Below are 14,644 nucleotides of genomic sequence, written 5' to 3'. Positions count from 1 at the left end.
TTAATCATGTTTAGTTAAACTAATTAAACTTAATTAACCTAAATACCTAATTAAACTAACTAATATGTTAGTTAGGGTGATGTGTCAATGACAGATGGGACCCACACGTCAGCTTGACCCAGTCAACACCTCTATTGATTGCTGACGTCATGCTGACATCAGCAAGCACTATTCTGGATAATGTTAAATTAAAATAAATTAAATAAATGCTAAAAATGATTTAAATCTTTTAAAATTAATATAAAATAAACTGTAGCTCGGATGGAAAAACTTTGTACATGAAAGTTGATCAGAACGACGAGACGAATCCGGATACGCAGCCCGTTCGTCCGCCACGCATCCCTAGCATAGCGAACACGCAACTTTCCCCCTCTGATTTATCTATCCGAAAACGCGAAACGCCGGGGATATTTTCCCAGATGTTTCCCCCCTTCACCGGTATCACCTCATACCGCGTTAGGGCACCCCTAGCACCGCTACTTGTCTTGTCATGCATCACTATGCATCTGTTTGCATTATATTCATTGTTTCTTCCCCCTCTTCTCTCGCTAGACACGGAGACCGACGCCGCTGCTACCCAGTACGACTACGGTGTTGACGACCCCTCTCTCTTGCCAGAGCAACCAGGCAAGCCCCCCCTTGATCACTAGATATCGCGTACTCTCCTTCTACTGCTCGCATTAGAGTAGTGTAGCATGTTACTGCTTTCCGTTAATCCTATTCTGATGCATAGTCTGTCATTGTTGCTACAGCTGTTGATACCTTACCTGCAATCCTAAATGCTTAGTATAGGATGCTAGTTTATCATCAGTGGCCCTACATTCTTGTCTGTCTGCCATGCTATACTACCGGGCCGTGATCACTCGGGAGGTGATCACGGGTATATATTATATACTTTATACATATAAATGTTGTTACTAAAGTCGGGTCGGCTCATTGAGTACCCGCAAGTGATTCTGATGTTGGGGGTTGAAGGGGCAGGTGGTTCCACCCAGGTAGTGGTGGGCCTGGGTTCCCGACGACCCCCGACTGTTACTTTGTGGCAAAGCGACAGGGCAGGTTGAGACCGCCTAGGAGAGAGGTGGGCCTGGCCCTGGTCGGCGTTCGCGGTTACTTCAAAATAACACGCTTAACGAGATCTGGGTATTTGATCTAAGTCTGGCTACTAGCCTATACGCACTAACCAACTACGCGGGAACAGTTATGGGCACTCGACGTCGTGGTATCAGCCGAAGCCTTCATGACGTCAGCGACTGAGCGGCGCGCGCCGGGTTGGACTAGAACGCCTGCTCTTGTATTAGGGGGGCTAGGTCTGCTCACCGGCCGCGTACGCAACATGCAGGTGTGTAATGGGCGATGGGCCCAGACCCCTGCGCCATAGGATTTAGACCGGCGTGCTGACCTCTCTGTTGTGCCTAGGTAGGGTTGCGACGTGTTGATCTTCCGAGGCCGGGCATGACCCAGGAAAGTGTGTCCGGACAAAGGGGATCGAGCGTGTTGGGAAATGTGGTGCACCCCTGCAGGGAAGTTAATCTATTCGAATAGTCGTGATCTTCAGTAACAGGACGACTTGGAGTTGTACCTTAACCTTATGACAACTAGAACTGGATACTTAATAAAACACACCCTTCCAAGTGCCAGATACAACCCGGTGGTCGCTCTCTAACAGGGCGACGAGGAGAGGATCGCCGGGTAGGATTATGCTACACGATGCTACTTGGTGGACTTACCTTCTGCTCTCTTCTACATGCTGCAAGATGGAGGTGGCCAGAAGCATAGTCTTCGATAGGACTAGCTATCCCCCTCTTATTCCGGCATTCTGCAGTTCAGTCCACATATGATACCCTTATTCCATTTGGTATTGATGCATACATATGTAGTGTAGCTCCTTGCTTGCGAGTACTTTGGATGAGTACCCGCGGTTGCTTTGCTCCCCCTTTTCCCCCTTTCTATACTCGATTGCTGCGACCAGACGATGGAGCCCAGGAGCCAGACGCCATTGTCGATGACGACTACTACTCGGGAGGTGCCTACTACTACGTGCAGCCCGCTGACGACGACCAGGAGTAGTTTAGGAGGATCCCAGGCAGGAGGTCTGCGCCTCTTTCGACCTGTATCCCAGTTTGTGCTAGCCTTCTTAAGGCAAACTTGTTTAACTTATGTCTGTACTCAGATATTGTTGCTTCCGCTGACTCGTCTATGATCGAGCTCTTGTATTCGAGCCCTCGAGGCCCCTGGCTTGTAATATGATGCTTGTATGACTTATTTTATTTGTAGAGTTGTGTTGTGATATCTTCTCGTGTTCCCTGATCTTGATCATACACGTTTGCGTGTATGATTAGTGTACGATTGAATCGGGGGCGTCACAAGTTGGTATCAGAGCCGACTGCCTGTAGGAATCCCCCTTCCACACTCCTTGGCCGAAGTTGAGTCTAGTCGATGAAAACTGTTTTACTAACATGGCTGTGCGGCCCATGGGCCCACGTCGCCATTTGGGTGGTATTAGGATCTTTTACTCGATCTATGCTCTGGGAATCTAATATCTCTACTATTCGGGTTAAATGATCTTGCTAAAAATATAATTTTAGGATCTCGCGATCACATCCACCCGAAGATCCCCTTCATTCCAGATGATAGCCTGCTTCACCAGACGATTCCGAAGATACTCTCAGTTATTCTCTCGAGACCTTGTGCCCACCACTTTTGCTATTCCCAACCAACGATAAATCCTTATGGATAACTGCTTACACTTGTCGTTCTTACCTTTGTTCCTAGCTGCCCCTGTTATTACTTGATACCCTGAAAATTTCTTCGGCAATTCGAGAATCCTTTGTGTCCACCGCTTTGCAGCTCTTTGGCGCAGACATACCCTTACGGATAATTTGTCTCACTTAACGAGTATCCGCTCATCCCCAGTTGATTCATGTATTTCACAAAAGTCTTCGAAATACCATTTGATCCCCAAAAATCCTCAACATCCTATTGCTCTTGAAATTCTTGCTTGCTTGCATTATGATTAACCTCATAAGTCCGGTAATCTTATTGGCATCCTTAGTCATTATCAGTTTCAGTCTGTTGAATCAATATGTTGCGAATGCTCACATTCCTTAATCAGATCCTTCATTTCGTCCTTCCGGCTCAGACGTCATTTTAAACATGAGCTGGATCTCGACCAATCAAATTGTTGGGGAACGTAGTAATTTCAAAATTTTCCTACGCACACGCAAGATCATGGTGATGCATAGCAACGAGAGGGGAGAGTGTGATCTACGTACCCTTGTAGACCGACAGCGGAAGCGTTAGCACAACACGGTTGATGTAGTCGTACGTCTTCACGGCCCGACCGATCAAGCACCGAAACTACGACACCTCCGAGTTCTAGCACACGTTCAGCTCGATGACGATCCCCGGACTCCGATCCAGCAAAGTGTCGAGGAAGAGTTTCGTCAGCACGACGGCGTGGTGACGATCTTGATGTGCTACCGTCGCAGGGCTTCGCCTAAGCACAGCTACAATATTATCGAGGACTATGGTGGAAGGGGGCACCGCACACGGTTAAGAATATGATCACGTGGATCAACTTGTGTCAAGGGGTGCCCCCTGCCCCCGTATATAAAGGATCAAGGGGGGGGGGTGCGGCCGGCCAGGAGGAGGGCGCGCCAGGAGGAGTCCTACTCCCACCGGGAGTAGGATTCCCCCCTTTCCTAGTTGGAATAGGATTCGGGAAGGGGAAAGAGGAGAGAGAGAAGGAAGGGGGGCGCCGGCCCCCCTCTCCTTGTCCTATTCGGACTAGGGGGGGAGGGGCGCGCGGCCCAGCCCTGGTCACCTCTCCACTCTTCCACTAAAGCCCACTAAGGCCCATATACCTCCCGGGGGGTTCCGGTAACCTCCCGGTACTCCGATAAAATCCCGATTTCATCCGGAACACTTTCGATATCCAAATATAGGCTTCCAATATATCAATCTTTATGTCTCGACCATTTCGAGACTCCTCGCCATGTCCGTGATCACATCCGGGACTCCAAACAAACTTCGGTACATCAAAATGCATAAACTCATAATATAACTGTCATCGAAACCTTAAGCGTGCGGGCCCTACGGGTTCGAGAACAATGTAGACATGACCGAGACACGTCTCTGGTCAATAACCAATAGCAGAACCTGGATGCTCATATTGGCTCCTACATATTCTACGAAGATCTTTTATCGGTCAGACCGCATAACAACATACGTTGTTCCCTTTGTCATCGGTATGTTACTTGCCCGAGATTCGATCGTCGGTATCTCAATACCTAGTTCAATCTCGTTATCGGCAAGTCTCTTTACTCGTTCCGTAATACATCATCTCACAACTAACTCATTAGTTGCAATGCTTGCAAGGCTTATGTGATGTGCATTACCGAGAGGGCCCAAAGATACCTCTCCGACAATCAGAGTGACAAATCCTAATCTCGAAATACGCCAACCCAACATGTACCTTTGGAGACACCTGTAGAGCTCCTTTATAATCATCCAGTTACGTTGTGACGTTTGGTAGCACACAAAGTGTTCCTCCGGCAAACGGGAGTTGCATAATCTCATAGTCATAGGAACATGTATAAGTCATGAAGAAAGCAATAGCAACATACTAAACGATCGGGTGCTAAGCTAATGGAATAGGTCATGTCAATCAGATCATTCATCTAATGATGTGATCCCGTTAATCAAATAACAACTCTTTTGTTTATGGTTAGGAAACATAACCATCTTCGATTAACGAGCTAGTCAAGTAGAGGCATACTAGTGACACTCTGTTTGTCTATGTATTCACACATGTATTATGTTTCCGGTTAATACAATTCTAGCATGAATAATAAACATTTATCATGATATAAGGAAATAAATAATAACTTCATTATTGCCTCTAGGGCATATTTCCTTCAGTCTCCCACTTGCACTAGAGTCAATAATCTAGTTCACATCGCCATGTGATTCAACACTAAGAGTTCACATCACCATGTGATTAACACCCATAGTTCACATCGTCATGTGACCTATACCCAAAGGGTTTACTAGAGTCAATAATCTAGTTCACATCATTTATGTGATTAACACCCAAAGAGTACTAAGGTGTGATCATGTTTTGCTTGTGAGATAATTTTAGTCAACGGGTCTGTCACATACAGATCCGTAAGTATTTTGCGAATTCTATGTCTACAATGCTCTGCACGGAGCTACTCTAGCTAATTGCTCCCACTTTAAATATGTATCTAGATCGAGACTTAGAGTCATCCAGATCTGTGTCAAAACATGCATCGACGTAACTTTTTACGACGAACCTTTTGTCACCTCCATAATCGAGAAATATTTCCTTATTCCACTAAGGATAATTTTGACCAATGTCCAATGATCTACTCTTAGATCACTATTGTACTCCCTTTCTTAACACAGTGTAGGGTATACAATAGATCTGGTACACATCATGGCATACTTTATAGAACCTATGGCTGAGGCATAGGGAATGACTTTCATTCTCTTTCTATCTTCTGCCATGGTTGGGATTTGAGTCTTACTCAATTTCATACCTTGTAACACAGCCAAGAACTCTTTCTTTGACTGTTCCATTTTTGAACTACTTCAAAATATTGTCAAGGTATGTACTCATTGAAAAAACTTATCAAGCGTCTTGATCTATCTCTATAGATTTTGATGCTTAATATGTAAGCAGCTTCACCGAGGTCTTTCTTTGAAAAACTTCCTTAAAAACACTCCTTTATGCTTTGTAGAATAATTCTACATTATTTCCGATCAACAATATGTCATTCACATATACTTATCAGAAATGCTGTAGTACTCCCACTCACTTTCTTGTAAATACAGGCTTCACCACAAGTCTGTATAAAACTATATGCTTTGATCATACTATCAAAGCGTTTATTCCAACTCCGAGAGGCTTGCACCAGTCCATAAATGGATCGCTGGAGCTTGCACACTTTGTTAGCTCCTTTTGGATCGACAAAACCTTCCGGCTGCATCATATACAACTCTTCTTCCAGAAATCCATTCAGAAATGCAGTTTTGACATCCATTTGCTGGATTTCATAAAATGCGGCAATTGCTAACATGATTCGGACAGACTTAAGCATAGATACGAGTGAGAAACTCTCATCATAGTCAACACCTTGAACTTTTCGAAAAAACCTTTTTGCGATAATTCTAGCTTTGTAGATAGTAACACTACTATCAGCGTCCGTCTTCCTCTTGAAGATCCATTTAATCTCAATGACTCGCCGATCATTGGGCAAGTCAATCAAAGTCCATACTTTGTTCTCATACATGGATGTCATCTCAGATTTCATGGCCTCAAGCCATTTCGCGGAATCTAGGCTCATCATTGCTTCCTCATAGTTCGCAAGTTCGTCATGGTCTAGTAACATGACTTCCAGAACAGGATTACCGTACCACTTTGGTGCGGATCTCACTCTGGTTTACCTACGAGATTCGGTATTAACTTGATCTGAAGTTACATGATCATCATCATTAGTCTTCCTCACTAATTGGTGTAGTAGTCACAGGAACAAATTTCTTGTGATGAACTACTTTTCAATAAGGGAGAAGGTACAATTACCTTATCAAGTTCTACTTTCCTCCCACTCACTTCTTTCAAGAGAAACTCCTTCTCTAGAAAGGATCCATTCTTAGCAACGAATGTCTTACCTTCGGATCTGTGATAGAAGGTGTACCCAATAGTCTCCTTTGGGTATCCTATGAAGACATATTTCTCCGATTTGGGTTTGAGCTTATCAGGATGAAACTTTTTCATATAAGCATCACAATCCCAAACTTTAAGAAACGACAACTTTGGTTTCTTGCCAAACCACAGTTCAGATTGTGTCGTCTCGACGGACTTAGATGGTGCCCTTTTAAACGTGAATGCAGCTGTCTTTAATGCATAACCCCAAAACGATAGTGGTAGATCGGTAAGAGACATCATAGATCGCACCATATCTAATAAAGTACGATTATGATGTTCGGACACACCATTATGCTGTGGTGTTCCAGGTGGCGTGAGTAGTGAAACTATTTCACATTGTTTTAACTGAAGGCCAGACTCGTAACTCAAATATTTTACCTCTGCGATCATATCGTAGAAACTTTTATTTTCTTGTTACGATGATTCTCCACTTCACTCTGAAATTCTTTGAACTTTTCAAATATTTCAGACTTGTGTTTCATTAAGTAGATATACCCATATCTGCTCAAATCATCTGTGAAGGTCAGAAAATAATGATACCCGCCACGAGCCTTAACACTCATCGGATCTCATACATCAGTATGTATTATTTCCAATAAGTCAGTTGCTCGCTCCATAGTTCCAGAGAACGGCGTTTTAGTCATCTTGCCCATGAGGCATGGTTCGCAAGCATCAACTGATTCATAATCAAGTGATTCCAAAAACCCATTAGCATGGAGTTTCTTCATGCGCTTTACACCAATATGACCTAAACGGCAGTGCCACAAATAAGTTGCACTATCATTATTAACTTTGCATCTTTTGGTTTCAATATTATGATTATGTGTATCACTACGATCGAGATCCAACGAACTATTTTCATTGGGTGTGTAACCATATAAGGTTTTATTCATGTAAACAGAACAACAATTTATTCTCTTACTTAAATGAATAACCGTATTGCAATAAACATGATGAAATCATATTCATGCTCAACGCAAACACCAAATAACACTTATTTAGGTTCAACACTAATCCCGAAAGTATAGGGAGTGTGCGATGATGATCATATCAATCTTGGAACCACTTCCAACACACATCATCACTTCACCCTTAACTAGTCTCTGTTTATTCTGCAACTCCCGTTTCGAGTTACTAATCTTAGCAACTGAACTAGTATCAAATACTGAGGGGTTGCTATAAACACTAGTAAAGTACACATCAATAACATGTATATCAAATATACTTATGTTCACTTTGCCATCCTTCTTATCTGCCAATCACTTGGGGTAGTTCCGCTTCCAGTGACCAGTCCCTTTGCAGTAGAAACACTTAGTCTCAGGCTTAGGACCAGACTTGGGCTTCTTCACTTGAGCAGCAACTTGCTTGCTGTTCTTCTTGAAGTTCCCCTTCTTCCCTCTGCCCTTTTCTTGAAACTAGTGGTCTTGTCTACCATCAACACTTGATGTTTTTCTCGATTTCTACCTTCGTCAATTTCCGCATTACGAAGAGCTTGGGAATCGTTTCCGTTATCCCTTGCATATCATAGCTCATCACGAAGTTCTACTAACTTGGTGATGGTGACTGGAGAATTCTGTCAATCACTATCTTATCTAGAAGATTAACTCCCACTTGATTCAAGCGATTGTAGTACTCAGACAATTTGAGTATATGCTCACTGACAGAACTGTTCTCCTCCATCTTGCAGCTATAGAACTTATTGGAGACTCCATATCTCTCAATCCGAGCATTTGCTTGAAATATTAACTTCAACTCCTGGAACATCTCATATGCTCCATGACGTTCAAAACATCTTTGAAGTCCCGATTCTAAGCCATTAAGCATGGTGCACTAAACTATCAAGTAGTCATCATATTGAGCTAGCCAAACGTTCATAACGTCTGCATCTGCTCCTGCAATAGGTCCGTCACCTAGCGGTGCATCAAGGACATAATTCTTCTCTGCAGCAATGAGGATAAACCTCAGATCACGGATCCAATCCGCATCATTGCTACTAACATCTTTCAACACAATTTTCTCTAGGAACATATCAAAATAAACACAGGGAAGCAACAACGCGAGCTATTGATCTACAACATAATTTGCAAAATACTACCAAGACTAAGTTCATGATAAATTTAAGTTCAATCAATCATATTACTTAAGAACTCCCACTTAGATAGACATCCCTCTAATCCTCTAAGTGATTACGTGATCCAAATCAACTAAACCATGTCTGATCATCACGTGAGATGGAGTAGTTTCATTGGTGAACATCGCTATGTTGATCATATCTGCTATATGATTCACGCTCGACCTTTCGGTCCCCGTTTTCCGAGGCCATATCTGTATATGCTTGGCTCGTCAAGTATAACCTGAGTATTCTGCATGTGCAACTGTTTTGCACCCATTGTATTTGAACGTAGAGCCTATCACACTCGATCATCACGTGGTGTCTCAGCATGAAGAACTTTCGCAATGGTGCATACTCAGGGAGAACACTTCTTGATAATTAGTGAGAGATCATCTTATAATGCTACCGTCAATCAAAGCAAGATAAGATGCATAAAAGATAAACATCACATGCAATCAATATAAGTGATATGATATGGCCACCATCATCTTGTGCTTGTGATCTCCATCTTCGAAGCACCGTCATGATCACCATCGTCACCGGCGCGACACCTTGATCTCCATCGTAACATCGTTGTCGTCTCGCCAATCTTATGCTTCCACGACTATCGCTACCGCTTAGTGATAAAGTAAAGCATTACAGCGCGATTGCATTGCATACAATAAAGCGACAACCATATGGCTCCTGCCAGTTGCCGATAACTCGGTTACAAAACATGATCATCTCATACGGTAAAATTTAGCATCATGTCTTGACCATATCACATCACAACATGCCCTGCAAAAACAAGTTAGACGTCCTCTACTTTATTGTTGCAAGTTTTACGTGGCTGCTACGGGCTTAAGCAAGAACCAATCTTACCTACGCATCAAAACCACAACGATAGTTTGTCAAGTTGGTGCTGTTTTAACCTTCGCAAGGACCGGGCGTAGCCACACTCGGTTCAACTAAAGTTGGAGAAATTGTCACCCGCTAGCCACCTTTGTGCAAAGCACGTCGGGAGAACCGGTCTCGCGTAAGCGTACGCGTAATGTCGGTCCGGGCCGCTTTGTCCAACAATACCGCCGAACCAAAGTATGACATGCTGGTAAGCAGTATGACTTATATCGCCCACAACTCACTTGTGTTCTACTCGTGCATATAACATCAACACATAAAACCTAGGCTCGGATGCCACTGTTGGGGAACGTAGTAATTTCAAAATTTTCCTATGCACACGCAAGATCATGGTGATGCATAGCAACGAGAGGGGAGAGTGTGATCTACGTACCCTTGTAGACCGACGGCGGAAGCGTTAACACAACGCGGTTGATGTAGTCGTACGTCTTCACGGCCCGACCGATCAAGCACCGAAACTACGGCACCTCCGAGTTCTAGCACACGTTCAGCTCGATGACGATCCCCAGACTCCGATCCAGCAAAGTGTCGGGGAAGAGTTTCGTCAGCACGACGGCGTGGTGACGATCTTGATGTACTACCATCGCAGGGCTTCGCCTAAGCACCGCTACAATATTATCGAGGACTATGGTGGAAGGGGGCACCGCACACGGTTAAGAATATGATCACGTGGATCAACTTGTGTCAAGGGGTGCCCCCTGCCCTCGTATATAAAGGATCAAGGGGGGGGGTGCGGCCGGCCAGGAGGAGGGCGCTCCAGGAGGAGTCCTACTCCCACCGGGAGTAGGATTCCCCCCCCTTCCTAGTTGGAATAGGATTCAGGAGGGGGAAAGAGGAGAGAGAGAAGGAAGGGGGGCGCCGGCCCCCCTCTCCTTGTCCTATTCGGACTAGGGGGGGAGGGGCATGCGGCCCAGCCCTGGCCACCTCTCCTCTCTTCCACTAAAGCCCACTAAGGCCCATATACCTCCCGGGGGGTTCCGGTAACCTCCCGGTACTCCGGTAAAATCCCGATTTCATCCGGAACACTTCCGATATCCAAATATAGGCTTCCAATATATCAATCTTTATGTCTCGACCATTTCGAGACTCCTCGTCATGTTCGTGATCACATCCGGGACTCCGAACAAACTTCGGTACATCAAAATGCATAAACTCATAGTATAACTGTCATCGAAACCTTAAGCATGCAGACCCTACGGGTTCGAGAACAATGTAGACATGACCGAGACACGTCTCCGGTCAATAACCAATAGCGGAACCTGGATGCTCATATTGGCTCCTACATATTCTACGAAGATCTTTTATCGGTCAGACCGCATAACAACATACGTTGTTCCCTTTGTCATCGGTATGTTACTTGCCCGAGATTCGATCGTCGGTATCTCAATACCTAGTTCAATCTCGTTACCGGCAAGTCTCTTTAATCGTTCCGTAATACATCATCTCACAACTAACTCATTAGTTGCAATGCTTGCAAGGCTTATGTGATGTGCATTACCGAGAGGGCCCAGAGATACCTCTCCGAAAATCGGAGTGACAAATCCTAATCTCGAAATACGCCAACCCAACATGTACCTTTGGAGACACCTGTAGAGCTTCTTTATAATCACCCAGTTACGTTGTGACGTTTGGTAGCACACAAAGTGTTCCTCCGGCAAACGGGAGTTGCATAATCTCATAGTCATAGGAACATGTATAAGTCATGAAGAAAGCAATAGCAACATACTAAACGATCGGGTGCTAAGCTAATGGAATGGGTCATGTCAATCAGATCATTCATCTAATGATGTGATCCCGTTAATCAAATAACAACTCTTTTGTTTATGGTTAGGAAACATAACCATCTTCGATTAATGAGCTAGTCAAGTAGAGGCATACTAGTGACACTCTGTTTGTCTATGTATTCACACATGTATTATGTTTCTGGTTAATACAATTCTAGCATGAATAATAAACATTTATCATGATATAAGGAAATAAATAATAACTTTATTATTGCCTCTAGGGCATATTTCCTTCACAAATTGCCATCGATTGTACCTCTAAGGCTATTCAACTTATCCATCCCTAATTAGAGCATTGCTTCTGATCCCTTGTCTTGGAATTCATAATTCCTTTGCATTTGAGCTTTGAGTTAGTCAGTTGTTTCTATAATCTGATCCCCTTGCATTCTTTCTTCCTATGGTTGAGTACCGATACTCACATTAGATCCCTTATGGACCACCAGATCCTTTGTTGGATTTTGTTCGACACCGTCCTTCATATTCATTAAACATTGTGAGCTTTTCTTCGGATACATAATGCCTTTGGTAAATTGTATCCCCTGCTTTTGCCAACCATGCTCTGCTCCCAAACTTGAGTTATTCGCTCCTGAAGCTTGTGGTATATGTTTCTAAGATACCCCGATGGGTTGAACCTATGCCTTCCTTAATCTGTGTGAGCCCGAAATGTTTTCACGGATCATACTCCTCTGGTAATTCGCCAGGTAGGTTTTCACACTCAAATCATTTTTTAATAAGAGTAGTGAATGAATGGTCATGCATTGGGGAAGTGGGATCGACCTTGAACTTTGTGTTCATGCCCATGGACACGATGTAGATCTTATCATTAAAGCTTCTCTTAAATTAATTATTCCCTTGGTAAAAGTTCATCTTATATCTAGGATCTGTCCTTTTGCAATCGTGGTTCCGACCATGTTCTCCTTTAAATACCCTTTCTCGTGCAAGTTTAAGCACTTGTCTCCTACAGAGCAATACCCCAGTCCAACCTCTACTTTGATCTGTCGCCGAGTATTACCCCCTGGTGTCTCGAGATTATCACGGAACTGCATAACTTCTTATGAGTCCTTCAAGTACTACATTCTCACTGATTCCAATTTTTCACGGACTCTGAGTTATTAAACACTCAAAGACACCGATAATTGAATTGAGTCCGCACCGCGATTAAACAACTCTTGGTAACCTTCATTACTTACGAGTTTGAACTCAATCACGTCATTCCTAGCCTGCTCGGCTATATCATTCTCGTGCCGATTTTAACTATGCTACCTGGATCTTAATCTCGGAGCACAACTTTCGGCAATGAGCTAAGCTTACATCGATCTTGTCTGTCATATCATTTTGTCTTAAAAAGCAAGCTTGATTTCGAGTTTATGTCATACCCATGGTTCCAATAGCCATTCGCTTCATCATCTTTGACTTGATGCCATCGTCGATCGATTACATCTTCATGAAATATCTCGACAAATGTGTCGTGATCATCATCAGCATTCTGAGCTCTTCCAGGATATCAACTGAATTCATGATGAGAAATACCATTCTTGCCCTCAATGATTTGTGTTATCATCGACCACTTTATTGCCTTCCGTTCAACACAAACTTGTTCATGTTTTGTGTTATACCTTGAGATCCTTGCTATCCAGCATTTGTTCTTCTTTGCCTTGGAGTATTACCATATTTTATGTCAAGAATGTCATGAGAATCTCACCACCTCTTAATAATTCTTTATATAGTAATACTTCTCGCCATCTCCGTTCATATCTTGGTCCCCGTGTTGTTTCTAACCAGGATACCAGCCATTTAACTATGACGTGTGAAGTCAAAACTTGTAGCAACCTTATTGCTTGTAAGTTATTGGTCGATAGTTTCATTCTAAGTCAATTGCTTATTGAATCACCCTTCTAACATTGATCTTGCTACCTAAGTCCAGATTTCCGGGTGCACCTTTCTATCATTGTTAAATTGTGTATGTTTTCATCGAACATACATCATTATATCATTTGATCTGACTAATGTTATCTCCTTGTTCACATAATTGTCGAAATCATCTTTGTTAATCTCGATGAATTGTCGCTGAGTCCATCAGCCACCCCCTCGTCATTTCCTTGGTTTAATGATGAACTCTTGTTTCAGAACTCGCTTCCATAGTTCATTTCCCAGGGATCTTACAATGTCATCTCGTCAAATTGTGTCACACCTTTTTCTTCTCAGGCATCCCGAGTCTGAGGTATCCTAACACCAATCAGATCTAAATCTCGGTCAGATATGATGGTTGGGATATATTTTCCAAGAGTCATAACATTGGTCCTTATATATCGGTAAGGTGATGTCATGCCTATCACCCTTGGCCGGAGGCCCTATTGTTATAGATTCCTTTTTAGCAAGGTTATCCATTCTTCCATGTGGAAATTGTAAGACTTATTCTATGAGTTGATCTTGATGGATCCTTTGTGTATCTAAAGTCCGACCTTGCTCGAAGACCATGTCAATGCTATCTCCAAGCATGTCTGTGGTACTCCGATTTTCAACAAGAACATTTGAAGCCCAATGCTAAATGTTTCTTGCTCAATTATCCAAACACCGTTGCATGGGTAATGTCATGATATTTCTCTCCCCTTTCCTAAAGGGTTTGCTACGTTATATCCTGTCATGGATATCATGCTCTGCTTGTCCTTGGAAGGATATACCCTTGAAATATGTGTTTAAACACCTTTTCCTTTCCATTGTTCTGTTTAAACCTGATAATCACTTTTCCTTTCCATTGATTTGTTTAAACCTTCTTGTGATCTATATTATATAAGCAGTAATATATCCCTGCTTTGTAAACACCTCGTTGTACCACTCTGTCAGAAAGACCCTGTTACTTTTGTTGATGACATTCCGGTAACCACCGATGGACGAGAACTTTGCCTATAGGTCCGCCTCGTTTCAATGACCAGGAAAATGGTTCTCTTCATCCCTCGCCCTTGGTACTGATATTGTTGCCGACATAACTGATAGGCTATCCTCTAACATACCTTGCTTACATGATCGTGCAAGACGTCATCGCCCTTCCTACTTTTAACCCACCGGTCCCAGGATCGAAACCTGACTCTCTTGTACACCCTGTTCTCAAAGTTATTC

Source organism: Triticum urartu, chromosome 2 (assembly GCF_003073215.2).
Source record: "Triticum urartu cultivar G1812 chromosome 2, Tu2.1, whole genome shotgun sequence".
NCBI lineage: Eukaryota > Viridiplantae > Streptophyta > Magnoliopsida > Poales > Poaceae > Triticum > Triticum urartu.
The sequence above is the reverse complement of the archived record's forward strand: the minus strand, read 5'-3'. Positions refer to the sequence as shown.